Source organism: Chiloscyllium plagiosum, unplaced genomic scaffold (genome assembly GCF_037043375.1).
Source record: "Chiloscyllium plagiosum isolate Xiang-an unplaced genomic scaffold, Cpla_swu_hap1 HiC_scaffold_27, whole genome shotgun sequence".
Classification (NCBI taxonomy): Eukaryota; Metazoa; Chordata; class Chondrichthyes; order Orectolobiformes; family Hemiscylliidae; genus Chiloscyllium; species Chiloscyllium plagiosum.
This window is the reverse complement of record NW_028270165.1, coordinates 22,626,069-22,643,960: the sequence shown is the minus strand read 5'-3', so window position 1 is coordinate 22,643,960 and position 17,892 is coordinate 22,626,069. Positions and strand designations below refer to the sequence as shown.

The 17,892-nt window shown below is 45.9% G+C and overlaps 1 protein-coding gene and 1 non-coding gene across 2 annotated transcripts in view; one reads left to right on the top strand and one right to left on the bottom strand.

The window, feature by feature from the left end:
• Positions 1–17,892, top strand: part of LOC148143415 (uncharacterized) — a 753,683-nt gene that overhangs the window by 269,310 nt on the left and 466,481 nt on the right. The gene's annotated exons all lie outside the window — the stretch shown is intronic.
• trnae-cuc (transfer RNA glutamic acid (anticodon CUC)) lies at positions 14,062–14,133 on the bottom strand. Its single transcript has one exon. It is a non-coding gene; the product is annotated as a tRNA-Glu (tRNA).

Genomic DNA, 17,892 nt, shown 5'->3' with positions numbered 1-17,892 from the left:
GTGGGAAAGGCTTCCGTTTCCCACCTGACCTGGAGACTCATGGGCGCAGTCACACCGGGGAGAGACTGTTCTCCTGCTCTGAGTGCGGAAAGAGCTTCAGCAATTCCTCCCGCCTGCTGAGCCATCAGCGGGTCCACATTAGGGAGAGACCCTTCAGCTGCCCTGAGTGCGGGAAGACCTTCAGCAATTCCTCTGTACTGCAGAGGCACCAGCGGGTCTCCACGAGTGATCGACCTTTCCCCTGCCCCGAGTGCGGAAAGGGCTTCAGCAATTCCTCCCGCCTGCTGAGGCACCAGGGGGTCCACACGGGAGAGAGGTCCTTCAGATGTCCGAAGTGCGGGAAGACCTTCAGCAGTTCCTACGTTCTGCAGAGGCATCAGCGGGTCCACACAGGCGAGAGGCCATTCGCCTGCCCTGAATGCGGGAAGGCATTCAGCTATTCCTCCATCCTGCTGACCCACCGCCGGGTCCACATATTAGAGAAGCTGCTCCAATTGCGGGAAGGCCTTCAACTATACCTCTGCTCTGCTGAGGCACCAGCGGGTCCACACCGGGGAGAGCTGAAAATGTGTTTCTGGAAAAGCGCAGCAGGCCAGGCAGCATCCAGGGAACAGGAGAATTGACGTTTCGGGCATAACCCCTTCTTCAGGAATGCACAGGGGCTGAAGAAGGGCTCATGCCCGAAACGTCGATTCTCCTGTTCCCTGAATGCTGCCTGGCCTGCTGCGCTTTTCCAGCAACACATTTTCAGCTCTGATCTCCAGAATCTGCAGACCTCACTTTCTCCACACCGGGGAGAGCCCGTTCTCCTGTCTCAAGTGCGGGAAGGGATTCACCCAGGCATCCCACCTTCGGGTCCATACGGGGGAGAGGCCCTCCCCCTGCCCAGAGTGCGGGAAGGCCTTCAGCAATTCCTCCCACCTGCTGAGGCACAGACGGGGAACATACCGGGGAGAGGCCGTTCACCTGCCCCGAGTTCAGGCGGAGGTTCTCATCATTCTGCACCTTGCAGAAACACCAGCGGGCACACCAGTGCTCCCAACAATCTGATTCTGCTCGTGAAACTGCTGTGGGTCACTGCCAGGACTGAATCCCTGCCCATTCTGACAGTGCTTATAGTGGGAGAGTCGGTCGGATTTTTTTGCTTTATGCCGTCGTGCTCCCCCACCCCCGCAACTTTGCTTCCAGTGGGCACTGCTGCTCGTTGAGACCAGGAGCTGTTCTCTCTAGTGTTTTCTGTCCAGTTTAAGAATTATTGGCTCTGTCTGGGAACGAGTCCCAGTCTGTAAGAAATAGCTGAATACTTCAGGGTGTCCATTCACATTCAGCAGTGACTTTGAAATTAAATTTACGGTTATGTGCCTGTGAACAACTCATCATCGAAGGATTGCCCAACTGCTTGGCAATCCATTGTTGGGAACTGTTTGCTTGAATTGATCATTTAAAAAATTCTCTTCCTTAATTTACACCTTCCGTTTCTGTCTCTGAGATGGTGGAGGACTTGAACAAAAGGCTTAAATCATTGCTATTAACTGGATTATCTTGTTTAACTTTGCCCTCGTAAATTTGCGGTATTCATAATTGTTTGTTCTTGTTCAAATTATAACTCTGGTGTGCAAGATCTGTTCATCAAGTGTGGTCCTCTTGATGAAACTGCTGTGGATCACTCCCAGGACTGAGCCCCTGTGCATTCTGACAGTGTGTGTGCAGTGGGAGAGTCAGTGGGCTTTTTTGTTTTATGCCCTTGCCCCGCCCTGCCCCGCCGCCAACTTTGCTTCCATTGGGCGTTGCTGCTTGTTGAGCCCAGGAGCTGTTCTCTCTAGATTCTACTGTCCAGTTAAAGAATTGTTGGCACTTTCTGGGAATGACTCCCAGCCTGTAAGAAATGGCTGAATGCTTCGGGGTGTCTATTCACATTCAGCAGTGACTTTTAAATTAGATTTACAGTTACGTGTCTGTGAAAAGCTCATAGTCCAAGGATTGCACAAAGGCTTGGCAATCCATTGTGTGAAACTGTTTGTTTGAATTGGTAAGTTTTAAAAAAATATCTTTCTTAATTTGCCGTTTAAGGTTCTGTCTCTGAAAAGGTGGGGGACTTGATCAAAGGGTTTAAATCATTGCTATTAATTAGATTATCTACTTCAACTTTGCCCTAGAAAAGTTGCCGTATTTATAATTGTTGGTTTTTGTTTAAATTATAATGTTGATGTGCAAGATCTGTTCTTCATCAAGTCTGCTTCGGAACAGTTGAGAAATTGAGGGACATTGCATGTATTAATTTCACTGTGTTGTGAATCTGGTGAGAGTGACATTCATTTGTATTGGGTTGCTTATCCTTAGTTGTAATGTCTTTCACCCCAACTATTCACTATGGTAGTGAGTTCCAGAGTCTCACCACACTCTGAGGTTTTTCATGAAATCCTTAGTACAGAATTGGAAGGGAAAATGTTGATGAGGGCAGAATATAGGGTCTTAACTGCAAAAGCCAGGAAGTCATTTGACAAAGTAAATCCATGACTATGTAGGGACAAATAAGGAACTTTGACAGCAATGAAGAGGTCACACGTCAGAGTTCAAGATAATGGTCGTGACAAAAAGAAAAAGTACTCTGCCGATATTGGATATTGTAATTAAGCAAGTTTCTAGATGCTGTAGTTGGTTGAATACGATAACATAAGAGATGAAATAACCAAAACCACGACTGTAATTTGATGTCGGTAACCATAAAGCAAGTGTATACTATTGATTGATAGATGTCAATTGCGTGCAAGTAGGCTGTTCAGCACATCGAGTCAACATTGACTGACCGTCCCACCCAGACCCAGGTCGTTACCCTATGTCTGTAAACCTGTATCTTCCATGGTCAATCCACCCTCACCTGCACATCCTTTGGACTGTAGGAGGAGGCCAGAGCACGAGAGGAAACCCACGCAGACACAAGGGGAGAATGTGAAAACTCCACACATACAGTCGGCCCGAGGGTGGGATCAAACCGAGGTCACTGATGCCGTGAGGCAGGAGTGCTAACCACCGTGCCACCGCCACATGCTGCTCTCTAAAGAAGTGAATTTCAAAGACTCAGGAACACTTGAGAGAAAAACAAAACTCTCCTATCTTAAATGAGGGGCTAGTCTCTGGCGAGAAATGAGTGGACATTACATTTACATTAAGTCCTCTCCAGATGTTATACAGCATCATCAGATCATCTGTTTCTTCTATACTCAAACTGATACAAGCCCCGCCTGACATCCCCTTGTCCCTGATTGTAATTTGAGTAAATCAGTGATCCTCGACCTCTTTGGCATGACACAGGATGCCCTCAATCCAAGTTGACCTTAACTGTCTAACCTCTTGACGCCCACGCCACCATGTGGTCAGCCGCAACTCAGCCCTGAACGAGAGCAGAGGAACTGAATAGACAGCAGTGAGGTGGACATTGCATTCCCAGAGAATATTGTTTAAGTGAGAAAGTTGTTCAGCTCACATTCGGATCATTGCAGGAACTATATCTCCTGTCATTTAAATATCTTAGATCCCAATAACAGTCTAGTTTTACTGTACATTGTATGTGTTTTACCTGATTTTCTGTTGCAGTCATTCCCATTAGGGTGTGTGAATTCAATACCAGATAATAGTCTCAGTTCTGAATTATCCTTGAGGATTGGTGTAGAACGTACTAAGTGTCAGTCATAATGGAAGAAGCTCTACTGTTTATTTAACCCTTTGCTGTCATTGCCCTGGGACTGAATGAATGGGGAAGTGCAGAGGGAGTTTTACTCAGTATCTAAACCAATGCTGTCTCTGTCTTGGCAGTGTTTGTTGGGGACAGTGTTGAGGTAGCTTCACTTTCAATTTAAGAGTAGAGGAAGCATTATTCTGATTGTAATCCCATGCTGTCCTTATCCTGGGAGTGTGAGATGGCATCTGTAATTGAAGTGAATGCAGACTTGGCTGTGGGAGTGGAGAGTACTTCTACCTGAGCACACCCATCTTTGAGATTGCTGTGCTGATCAAGACAATCTCAGACACCTTCATTCACTTTTCCAACCAACCACAGGGTGGTTACGAATGGTATAAAAGCTGGCATTGCCAGCGATGCCCACACCCCATGCATAAATAAATACTTTTGTTTAAAAGTTATATTCACTTTCCAAACCCTCTAATGTACGATTACTTACATGGGAAATTCCTGTCTGTTTGGAATATCATTTTAAAACATAGGAATGTGTCAACCATGTAGAAATATAACAAGAACAACAAATGGAGAAGTTAACAGGTAATGAGCAGGACCAGAATGCTGGGTCAGTCTGACCTCCACGGCTGAGAGTGTTCTCCCAGTTGTTGAAGTTACACCAGTGCCTTTTACTCTTGCGGCTTCCCAAAAAATTTGTCCCTGATGTAAGATAATTCAATGACCCGAAGAACTAACTGTTGTTATCTCCATAGCTGCTGCCAGACTTGCTGAGTAATTCCAGCCCTTCTGCTGTATTCTTTTATGGAATTTGAGCTTCCCTAAGTCAGTGTGATGAAGATCTGCAGATGCCGGAGATCTGACACATAAAAATGCATAAATTGCTGGAGAAACTCAATAGGACTGGCAACACATGTGGAGAGAGAAGCAGAGTTAGCATTTCAAGTGCTGTGACCCTTCTTCACAACTGTTCTGGACGCAGGCCAGGATATTGACTCTGTTTCTTTCTTTCTCTCTCTCTCCACCGGTGTTGCCAGACTGGCTGAGTTTCTCCAGCAATTTCTGTTATGACACTTTCACATGGTTGATGTTTGTTATCCATCCCTAAGTGCAAGGTGTCTTGCTTGTGCCAATTCAGATGGCAGTTTAAGAGTCAACCACATTGCGGTGGGTCTGGAGTCACATGTAAGTCAGACCATGTAAGGACGGCAGTTTCCCCCCTGAAAGGACATTGGTGAACATGGGTTTTTATGACAATTGACGTCAGTGCCATCGAAACCATACTGAGACTAACTTTGAGTTCCCCATTTATGATTTGAATTATTCACATCTCACCTCTTGCTGTGGTGGGATTTGATCTCATGTTCCCTGGATTACGCATCCTGTGACATTATATCCACACTGTTGCTTCGCATCCTTTGCTATTTTGTGTTTGCTCTTTACGCCTTTGTCCTCTGATGTTTGGAAAATTGAACCTGTTTAAAAGATTGCCCTAAACCTGCCCCTTTGACCAAGTTTTTGGTCACCTGTCCGAATCTGTGCTCCGCTCTTGTGATTTTTAAAGGAATTCTCATTATGTTCACATGAAGCACTTTGAGATAGTTAACTGTACCACATGTATTATTTGAATGCAGCTTGTATCCCTATCTTAATATCTGGAAATAGAGGGTCATATTTTAAAAGTAGAAGACAAAAATGAGGATAATTTTTTTCTTTCTGATGGTTGTGTGTCTTCCTCAAAAGGCAGTGAATTCAAAATCTTTAAGGCAGAGGTCGATAGGTTCTTGCTAACCAAGTGGGTGACAGATTGTCGGGGATGTGGAGGAATGTGGAGCTGAGGTTGTATTCAGATCAGCCATGATCTTATTGAATGTTACAGCAGGCTCGAAGGGCCGAGTGGCCTACTCCCGCCCATTGTATATCTGTATCAAGCAGTCTGTGTCTCCCCTCTTATAGCTATGAACTGGGTCATTCCTTTCCAATATTGCGCCTTGTAGACAGTTAATTGAATACCAGATGGCCTCCTATTGGGAGCAGGCACATTGTAGGAATTGCAGTATTTCTTGTGTTAATTTTGTTGCTTCTTACTCAGTGTTGCTGAGAATCTTCTAAATAAAAACCAAAACACTTCTATAATTATCACACCAATGGAAGTGTTGGTTTGGATGTAACATTGGTGAATTAGCCATTCCCATCTTTTCCAGAATTCTGTATTTAAAGCCCTCGAGTCTGGTTTCTACCCCTGACACAGTTCTTATCAAGGTCATATTTGACATCCTTTGTAACGGTGACAGGGATGAACTTTCCCTCGTCGACCTGCGGACAGCCTTGATCAGGGTTAATGACAGTACTGACCCTCTCCAATATCGCTGTATGCTCTGGGAGGGTCTGCTTTTAGCATCTTCGGTTCTTATTTGTTTCACCGGACCTGCTGGTGTTGGCATCTATACTGATGATATCCAACTGTGCCTGAACACCACTTCTCTCCTGACTCCTCTGTCATTCATAATTTATCAATAATTTCATCTGAATGCCTGCCCAATTTCCAGCATTGGATAACCACAAACATTCCCTTAGTTAAATGTTGTGAAGTGTGAAGCCATTGTTTTAACCCCAAGTTCTACCTGACCCCCCCCCCCCCCCCCCCCCCCCCCAAACTCTGTTGACAGCCTTCTTGTCACATTTAAACTAGGATCGATAGATTCGTGAACAGTTGGGGGATGAACAGTTACAGGAAAAGGGCAGGAAAGTGGATGTGGGGAATGTCAGATCAGCCACGATCCTACTGAATGGAGAAGCAGGCTCAAGAGGCTGAATGGCGTATTCCTGTTCCTATTTCTTATGGTTCCCGAGCCCTTACCTCTAATACAGGGCCATGGCTTCAGTATGTGCCATGCCTGAGAGTGCTGATGTTCCCTTGTGTAATATCAACAACTTAGCAGCTGCTGAAGCCTCTTGCTCCTTTGTTACCTCTGAACACAACATGCCAATGTGTTCAGGGGAGGCGATGACCGACTTTATTGTCATCAGCCCATTCACTCAGGTAATGTTCTGGGGACTTGGGTTCAAAACCTGCCACGGCAGATGGTGGATTCTGAATTCAATGTAAATCTGGAATTAAGAGTCTAATGATGAAATCGTTGTGGTTTGTTGTAAAAACTTATCTGGGTTCCTGCTGTCCAAACCCCTGTGGGGTTGTTTTCATTGGAGAAAAGAAGGTTTAGGGGTGACTTGATAGAGGTGTACAAGATGATTAGGGGTTCAGATAGGGTTGACCGTGAGAACCTTTTTCCACGTATGGAGTCAGCTATTACGAGGGGGCATAGCTTTAAATTAAGGGGTGGTAGGTATAGGACAGATGTTAGGGGTAGGTTGTTTACTCAGCGAGTCGTGAGTTCATGGAATGCCCTGCCAGTAGCAGTGGTGGACTCTCCCTCTTTATGGGCATTTAAGCGGGCAGATAAGCATATGGAGGATAGTGGGCGAGTGTAGGTTAGATGGGCTTACATCAGCGCAACATCGAGGGCCAAAGGGCTTGTACTGCGCTGTATTCTTCTATGTTCTATGTTCTAAACCTGGTCAGATCTACATGTGATTCAGATCCACTGTCAGCTGGTTGAATCTTCACTGCACTTTCAATCAAAATCTCCAGGCGGAGGTTCACTATAACCTCCCTACCTTTGTACTCCGTTTAAAGGCCAATCTCCCTTTTGCCTTCCCTATTGCTCACTGAACTTGGATGAAGAGTTCATGTCGTCCTTACCACCGGCATTCTAATCAACTGTCTCTACTGCAGTCTTGGCAATAGTACATTCACTTTACTTATCCAAGTAATTCATATACATATTGTAAATAATTTCTGCCCCAGCACTGATCCCTGTGGCACGTTGCTAGTTATAAGTTGCGATCTTAAACATGCCCCTTATCCCTCCTGTATCATTGGTTAGCCAATCATCTATCCATACGATTAGACTATTTCCAATATCATCTGCATATCATTGGCTCTGCCAGCAAGACTTGCCAAACTGTCCTTGAAAAAGTGGTGGTGAGCTGCCTCTTAAATTGCTTCACAAATATGATGTGGTCTATAATAAAGGTTCAGGAGCGAGTTCCAGGATTTTGATCAATAACATCGAAGCAATGCGTATAAGTCACCGTTGGAAAGTTGTGTTCAGACTTATCTCCTCTTGCTGGTTGAAGTGATGGAGTGGAAGTTGCTCTTGAAGAGCCGCCAATCATATAATCAAGCCAGACAGATCGATTGTGGCCAGAGACTCTGCCATTTTGACTTCTCATCAATCTACATTCTTTCCATCCAAGTTTTAGTCACATCAAACTGCCGCGCAATGCCGTTATGGCCACAGTAAACTATAATAACGTGAAGATCGCTAGGATGATTTTCGACATCCGACTGCAATATAAACACAGATCATTGTTTCCAGTTTTGGTGGAACAAAATACATTATATTGGTGGATAATTACAGTTAGTGCAAACACAGCTAGCCATCGATAAATATTAATCCTGATCACTTCAATGGCCAAATTTCAATTCAGAAACCAAGTGCACTCGGCTGCTTGTAACATAGACAACATGACAAAATGGCTCAGAGGAGGAGAAATGGGGCATTGAGGAGGAGTGAAATGTTTGCTTTTGGTCACCTCCACAATTGTTAGAAAAACAGATTGAAAGGATTCTGAAAAGGTGTCTGAAGTAATAATTTGGCAGCACACTTCAGACAGCGCAAAGTGGAAGATCACTTTCTAGTGGAAGAAAAAGACATTACTTATTTCTGAAAGAACTGGGAAACAGAAGAGGGGATGAAATCCGACTTGAGAGCTATTTCCTATTTGTTGAGGATGTTGCTTCATCACAGTCTTGGTTTAGAGCATAAGCTCTTCATCAGGAATAAAGGGTGGCCCAAGGGGGCTGAGAGATAAATGGGAAGGAAGTGGGGCTGGAGGGAAGGCAGCTGGGAGTGCAATAGATAGACAGAGGTAGGGATTGATGGTGATCGGTCAGAGATGAGGGTGGAGCAAATAGGTGAGAAGCAGGGTGGACAGGTATGACAGATCAAGAGGTTGGTGTCGAATTGGAAGGTTGGATCTGGGACAAGGTGGGGAGAGGAAATGAGGAAACTGATGAAATCTACATTGATACCATGTAGTTGGAGGGCCCAAGTCAGAAGGTGAGGTGTTTTTCCTACAAGCGTCAGGTAGCAAGAATTTAGCAGTGGAGGAGGCCCAAGACTTGCATGTCCTTGGCGGAATGGGAGGGGGAGTTAAAGCGTTCAGCCACAGGGCGTCGGTCGTTTAGTTTTATTGTCCCAGAGTTGTTCCCTGAAACGTTCCGCTACTTGGCGTCCAGTTTCCCCAATGTTGATGAGACCATATTGCGAGCAATGGACATAATCTTATAAATAGATTGCATAAATCGTAGCCTGCCAAAGTTATTTTCTTTAACTAAATTAAAGAAAACTTTACTTAAATTGGGTGACTGCATGAAACGGTTTGTTGTTTAGATTTGAATCATCACTCCCAAATGAGACAATGCCATGAATATCAGTGAACTGCTCTTTTTGTTAAAAACCACAAGGTCTTGATGTATTTTCACAACTTACTGGTATTCACATCTGCACATTCAATATCAAACTCTGACATCAGAAATGAAATTACACCATTAATTTTGACTTTCAATTTTCGAAGAAACAAATTAATAGCACACAGTCAATACAAAGTCTTATTAATATGAAATGAAAATTGACCAAAAAAATATAAAATCAAGCTGGGAGATAAGCAATGGGGGAAGGGCATAAGGCAAGAAATGAAGCATCATAGAAGGTGCTCCTCCAGAGAGTGTATTTTACCAACTACCGCTGCTAAATATAAACACTCTGATGTGATCCTCCGGTTTTAATGTAAAACATAGCCCCATACAGGAGGTACCATTTAAATGAGTTAAAAATACAAGCCTTGAGCAAATCCAGTCTCCAGCCTTACCCTCTGCTTCTTGGAGCTCGGACCTTCTTCCAGCTCTGGGGGATTGATGCCACTACCACTCCTCCACTGAAGAAGCTTTGGGAAGCAGATGCAAAGGCAAGATACAGAACAGAGCACCTTTGCAAATGAAAGCAGCTTACAGAGACATTGAGCAATAGCATCACACGGTTTTGACCAATTGACCTCTTGTTACCTGCCCAGCACACTCACGCAGCACTCCTCTGCTTCTGGGCACCCAGCAGCTGGATTGTGCATCAGTTTAAAGTAGGTCCTATAACTCTGACAACATCGGGACACAAGGCAATAGATCATAGAACATAGAACAATACAGCACAGAACAGGCCCTTCGGCCCACGATGTTGTGCCGAACATTTGTCCTAGCTTAAGCACCCATCCATGTGCCTATCCAATTGGCACTTAAAGGTCACCAAAGATTCTGACTCTACCACTCCCACAGGCAGCGCATTCCATGCCCCCACCACTCTCTGGGTAAAGAACCCACCCCTGACATCTCCCCTATACCTTCCACCCTTCACCTTAAATTTATGTCCCCTTGTAACACTCTGTTGTACCCGGGGAAAAAGTTTCTGACTGTCTACTCTATCTATTCCTCTGATCATCTTATAAACCTCTATCAAGTCACCCCTCATCCTTCGCCGTTCCAATGAGAAAAGGCCTAGCACTCTCAACCTATCCTCGTACGACCTATACTCCATTCCAGGCAACATCCTGGTAAATCTTCTCTGCACCCTCTCCAAAGCTTCCACATCTTCCCTAAAGTGAGGCGACCAGAACTGCACACAGTACTCCAAATGTGGCCTAACCAAAGTCCTGTACAGTTGCAACATCACGTCACGACTCTTGAATTCAATCCCTCTGCTAATGAACGCTAATACACCGTAGGCCTTCTTACAAGCTCTATCCACCTGAGTGGCAACTTTCAAAGACCTATGAACATAGACCCCAAGATCCCTCTGTTCCTCCACCTCACTAAGAACCCTACCGTTAACCCTGTATTCCGCATTCTTATTTGTCTTTCCAAAATGGACAACCTCACTCTTGGCAGGGTTGAACTCCATCTGCCACTCCTCAGCCCAGCTCTGCATCATATCCAAGTCCCTTTCCAGCCGACAAGAAAGGTTTCAGCACACTGGCCTTCATCAATTAGAGAACTGAGTATAGATGTTGGCAAGTTATGTTGTAGTTATACAGGACGTTGATGAGGTTGCACCTGGAATATTGTGATCAGTTTTGCTCCCCTTGGTGTTCTGACTTCTGACGTCTTCAACTCTGTGTTTATCTTGAACTTGATGGGATACCTTGTCCAACTTAGCATGTTTAAACAGTATCGCTCAGATGATTCATTTGAAACTTTTCAGGAAGTGAGCTCAATAAGATTGAACTATTCAAATTTACTTGGACTCTACTTTAAAATTACATCAGGACCAGTAGTCAAAGTCATTACAGCATGGAAACAGACCCTTCGGTCCAACTTGTCCATGCTGACCTGATATCCTAAATTAATCTAGTCCCATTTAACAGCACCTGACCCATATATTCTGGCAGCTCATTTCATATGTACCGCCTCCTGCATGAAGACGTTGTCCCTTTAATATATTTCGCCTCTCACCCTAAACCTATGCCCTCTAGTTCTGGACTCCCCCACCCCAGAGAAAAGACCTTGTCTATTACCCTGTCCATTCCCCTCAAGATTTTGTAACCTCTATTAGGTCACTCCTCTGCCTTCGATGCTCCAGTGAAAACAGCTCCAGCCTATTCAGCCTCTCCCTGGAGCTCAAACCCTCCAGCCCCCAGCATCATTTCCATAAATCGTTTCTCATGGAGAAGACGACGTTTCAGTCCTGAAGAAGGGTTAATACCCAAAACGCTGACTACTCCATATGCTGGTGCTGCCTGGCTTGCTGTATTCTCCCAACCTCCTGCTTGCAACTTCTGGTTGCAATATGTAGTGGCTCAGTGGTTACCACTGCAGCCTCACAGCGCCCGGGATCCAGGTTTGATTCCAGCCTTGGATGGCTGTCTGTGAGGAGTTTGCACATTCTCCCAGTGTCTGCATGGGTTTTCTCTGGGTGATCCTGTCTTCTTACATAAACCAAAGATGTGCAGGTCATGTGGATTGGCCATGCTTAATTGCCCATAGAGTTAGGTACATTAGTTAGAGGGAAATGGGTCTGGATGGGAACTCTTCGGAGGGTCGGTGTGGACTTGATGGGACAAATGGCCTGTTTCCTGTAGCTAATCTCATCTGCACTAATTTTGTCTCTAACGAATGGCAGAGTAGACTCGACGGGCCCAATAGCCTAACTTCCGCTCCGATGGTCTTGCGGTCTTAGGTTTCTTTGGATCATTTCATTGGCAATGTGCAGTCCCTGGCTCAATGAGCAGTAGTGCCCCCGCTGGTGCTTCCGCAAGTTGCAAGCAAACATGAACCTCTTCCCTCACTCGGGCCAGCTGAAGGGCCTCCCACTGCTGAAGGACACACTGGTGTTTCAGCAGGGTGGAGGAATTGCAGAAGGCCTTCCCACACTCAGGTCAGCAGAATGGCCTCCCCCCCCCCCCCCCCCCCGCCCCCGTGTGGACCAGCTGGTGCTGGAGGAGCGGATAAAACACTTCCCACACTCAGGGCAGGAGAACGGCTTCTCCCTGGTGTGGACGGACTGGTGCCTCAGCAGGGTTTGAGGAATTGCTGAAGGCCTTGCTGCACTTAGGGCACCTGAACGACCTCTTTCCCATGTGGACCCCGCAATGGGCCAGCAGATCGGAGGAAAGAGCATAGCCCTTCCTGCACTCGGGGCAGAAGAACGGCCTCTCCTCAGTGTGGACCCACTGGTGTCTCAACAGGTGGGAAGAACTGCTGAAGGCCATCTCGCACTTGGGGCCAGAGAACAGCCTTCCCCGGTGTGGAACAACTGGTGCGTCAGCAGGGCAGGGGAATCACTGAAAGCCTTCCCATACGCAGGGCAGCAGAAGGGCCTCTTCCCCTCTGTGGACCCATTGGTGCTTAAGAACCCTTTCAATTTTCACAGTATACTTCTGATGGGAGGGAGACCAGAATTGCACACAATATTCCAAAGGTGGTCTAACCAATGTCCTCTACAGCCACAACATAATTTTCCAACTCCAATACTCAGTCAGAGGATTGGGAAAGCTTTCAAAACCCACAAAAAACAAACAGGAAAGAATGGAGGGACAAAACGAATTTTTGAGAGTCAGCTTCGAAGCATCAATGAGAAATCGGCGGACGGCATTTATTGGGTACCCGTTCTCCTTCATTACACTACATACCTATTTCTCTTGTGCTCTTCGTAGGTTCTCTGTGCTGCAGTGTGTAGTGGCTCGTTGAAATAATGTCCTGATGCAGCCTCGTTTGTGGGTGTTGGGACGATTGCTTCTGTGGTTCAGTATTTGGTTTGTGTGTGTTGTTTTTCTGTAGACGCCAGTTTGAAGTTCCCCATTGACTGTTCGTTCTACTGTGACATCTAAGAATGGCACTTTGTTGCTGTTCACCTCCTCTTCAAACCAGGAGCCCCCCTCAGGCCCACAGTCTCAACATTTGGAACACTAATATACAGACTAGTCAAAGGCCTCCACTGAAGACTAAAACACCAAGTCGAAGATTCACGCCACTCCATTTACTCCATCCAAGAATTCCTGAACACCAAAGACAATAAGTTAGAAGAGGATGGAACAATGATGTCCTTTGACATAACAGCCCTGTTCACATCCATTAACATCAACGTGGCCAAAGAAAACTGGAGACACTACTCGAAGAACCAAAGACACAAACACAGCACCGACTTCATCAGCAAAGATAGCACTATCCAGCTCGTGGAACTGTGCCTTACCACCCACTTCATATTCAGTAACAAGCCCTACAAACAAATCAACGAAATACTGATGAAACCACCAGTATCAGGATTCCTAGCAGAAGCAAAAATGCAGAGACTCGAACAAACAGCCCTTCCAACGCTCCAACCCAAACTTTGGGTCCGCCACAGTGATGACACTTTCGTCATCAAAAAATGAAACAAATTAGAGGAAACCTACAACACCATCAACAATATCCTCGCTGACATAAAATTCACAAAAGAGGAGAACAACAACAAAGTGCCATTTCTAGATGTCACAGTGGAGCGAACAGTCAATGGTAAATTCAAAACAGCGTCTATAGGAAAACAACCCGCACGAACCAAGAACTTAACTACAGAAGTAATCATCCCTGCACATACAAACAAATCTGAATCAGGACACTATTTCAACGAGCCACGAAACACTGCAGCACCCAGAAACTACTGTAAATAATTGCATAGCGCATTTAAGAAGAATGGGTAGCCTGCACCCCGGAAAATGGCTTCCCTAACCGGGAATCGAACCCGGGCCGCGGCGGTGAGAGCGCCGAATCCGAACCACTAGACTACCAGGGAAATGCGGGTGCATGCTGTCAGCTCTACTAAAAATTATTTCCCTGCCCGGAAATCGAACCTCGGCCGCGGTCGTCAGCAAGCTTTCACCTGTGCATCCAACAATGTCATTTCTTGTATCCCGATGCGGTCTCCTCTACATTGGGGAGGCTGGACACTCCTCGCAGTGTCAAGTCACGGCGCCTGAGGGGATATCTCCAGGACACCCGCAACAATCAACCCCATCGCTCTATGGCCCAACATTTCAACACCCCCACCCCCCCCCCCCAACACACTCTGCCGAGGACATGCAGGTCCTGGGCCTCCTCCATCGCCGCTCCCTCCCCACCCGTTGCCTGGAGGAAGAATGCCCCATCTTCCGCCTCGGATTAATTCAATCCCAGGACATGAATGTGGACTTCACCAGTTTCCTCATTTCCCCTCCCCCCACCTTGCTTCAGTTCAAACCTTCCAGCTGACCTGTCCTACCTGCCAATCTCCCTTCCCATCTATCCGCTCCACGCTCCTCTCTGACCTGTCACCTCCATCCCCACCCCATTCACCTATTTTACTCTTTGCTACCTTCGGCCCAGCACACCCCCACCCCTAATGTATCTCTCCAACCCTGGAAGCGTCCTGCCTCTATTCCTGATGAAGGGCTTTTGCCTGAAAAGTCGATTTTCCTGCTCCTCGGAAGCTCTCTGACCTGCTGTGCTTTTCCAGCACCACTCTGATCTAAACTCTAGTTTCCAGCATCTGCAATCCGCACTTTTGCCGACCCAATAAACCCGGTGTGCCGATTTCACATCAACAAACTGACACAAGCAGACACAACGTGTGCAGAAACCCTAGCCACATTACTTGACATAAAAGACATCTGTGAAATGATTTCCAGATAACTCAACCCTCTCAGCATTAAACAACGGCGAATGAACGTGAAATACCCGATACAAATAACCAGCAAACGAATGTTATTCACAAAATACCATCCAAGGAAATATATACATGAACTCTGCCGCACAGTTCTCTGTGGCAAGAAATGCTGGGATGACATAAGGAAGATTTCTTCAGCCAAAACGAATCGGCACTGACTGGACAGCCATTTAAAATCAACGCTGTCAGGCCAGGATGGAAGACCCGAAGGGATGCTTCATCTGGATGATGCTGGAAAATGAGGCGTTGAGTTGGGGAAAGTAAAATGTGCCCGTGAGCAGCGTGTAGGGCTATTTCAGCTTCCCCTCATTTGACAGCGCTGTGACTTGACTCCGATGTTCTCAGGGTCATTGACTGACGCGAGACAGTGAAAAGATTCTCATTCCCATAGATCGGGAATTCAAACTGTATGCCGGCTTCAGGACAATGAGAAAGATTAATTGGGGTGTGTGAAGAAGCTGTGAGCTGCATTTCAAACAGGTAGGTGGAGTCAGATGCGTCATCCATTGCGCCCCGGCCCTGTGCGTATCTAACGCCACCATGCTGCAGAGTTCTGACGTTAACACGGACATGCGCAGCAATGGGAACATTCACAAGGTGAACAGCCAAAGATAATCACCGTCACTGCTTCCCTTCCATAGTCACAACTTTGTGAAGCAGTATCTTTCACTGGGAAATAAAACACCTTTGTCCTCAGGTGCCTGCTTCATTTCGATCACGACTTCACGCCCCTCACTGTTCTAGTCTCATTTCCAAACTCTTGGCTCATATCCTCAAAAGCAACTCTGCGGGTGTCTGCTTGTTCCACCCTGACAGGCAGTGGGTTGCAGATTCCCGACCAGTCCCAATGTGATTGAAATATTTCAACCCCTCCACTGATTTGCATCTTTCAAAAAAACGTGGAGCAATCTCCCTTTCTTTTTGACGACAGTTCTCAACTGCAGTCGGCAGGGTTCACACCTGCGTGGGGAAACCGCAATGGATTTCATGTCCATCGCATTCGCTATTAGGCCCACCAATACAGAACCACACTGACAGCTTCATTTCCCAGGTCTCTCTGCCTGTGGAGCTGAGAAAGAGTAAATCATTGCAGAGTTTGTTCGAATCCAATCACTTCACAGGTTTCGAAAGGGTTAAATATCTGCAAATGGCGAGTCTGGGTGTTTCATCCCGAAAGATGAAATGGACGTTCAGTTAAAAACAAAACCAGGAATTGCAGGAGCAACTCAGCAGGTCAGGCAGCATCTGTCGAAAGAGAAGCAGAGACAACATTTCAGAACTTTTTTTTTTCCTCATCAAGGTACAGCCAAACCTACTGAGTTGCTCCAGCAGTTTCGCTTTCTGTCTCGGACTGTCAGCATCCGCAGTCCTTTACGTTAGAAATTCAATCAATTCAGAAACCCCTTTGTGCTTCCTCAGTGGAAAAGATTTCCGTTTGGGAAACATTTTCCTGACACCATTAAAAACACGCATCTTTGCAGCCTAGAAAACCATAGGAGCGAGACCAACAAACGCTCCGTCCTGGTGTGGTCTCAAACCACCAACCTCCCGGTTAATAGCCGAACGCACTGACCAGTTGCGCCATAGAGACAGGCTCGGACCGCCACGCACAGTCTCGTTGAGGAAGCTACTATTCAATTCATAATTCAACCTGCCCCGCCCAGAATTACCATTGTCAAAGCACTGATAAAATGGTCGTCTGGTGTCAGCTCGGATTTCAGGTCCTGATTTCTCTGTCCTTTGGTCTCCCTGTTCCAACAGAGTTAAATGCTGTCTGTTCTCAGCTCTGCTCGATTTCTGCTGAATCTTTGACCCCCTTTTAAACCTTCTGGAGCAATGAAATATTCTGAGCCTCCTTGAAATGACAACTTATCTATACCTCTCCTGATTTTAAAAATCTCGATAAAGTTATCTGTCAACTTGCTAGGCTTCGTTGGAAAAATGTCCCAGCTTGTTCTTAACTCAAACCCTCCATTCCCAGCAGCACGCTGGTAAAGTAGGGAATAGGGATTTGTAGCAAATCACATAAATGTACTGTCTGAAAAAATCTGGCTGTGTTCTTGCCTGAGATATTGAGAGTCCCTCGTGTAAGTAATTACGAATGCAATTATTTTGGTCACAGAATTGAACAATCATTTTGCAAAAAAGGGGTCTACACTGATAAGGAGGTAGTGGTCACTTCTAGGGTAAGTGAACAGTTTGTAGATCAGGGAGATGAAGTTCCAGACACTTGGGAAAGGCAAGAAATGACTGTGATAAATAAGACAAAGAACTGTGGATGCTGGAAATCTGAAACAAAAACTGAGAACACTGGAAAAACTCAGCAGGACTGGAAGCATATGTGGAGAAAAAGCAGAGATAAGGTTTCCAGTCCAACAACTCCTCTTCAGCATTCTGAAATAGTTTGTGAGAACCTCTTAAGACTACTGCTCCGCTTTAAGACCATAATACACAGGAGCAGGATGAGCCCATTTGGCCCATCGAGTCTACTCCACCAGTCGATCATGGCTGATATATTTCTCCATCCCATTCTGCTGCCTTCTCCTCATAACCCTTGACTCCTTACTAATCAAGAACCTATCTCTGTCTTAAATGCCCTCAATGACTTGGCATCCTCAACCCTTCTCCTAGTGGAAACATCATCTCCACATCCACACTATCCGGTCATAGAGTAGCACAGCGCTGCCTGACCCACTGTGATCTTCAGCATTTGTTGTTTTCAGGAAGGATTCCAGCATCTACAACAATGCGTTTCTAAATTTTGTACCCAAGTGGTTAGCTCTCCCTGGATCGCGTGAGATTTAACCTTACTCAACAATCCACTCTGTGGTACAATTAACAAAGTTCACA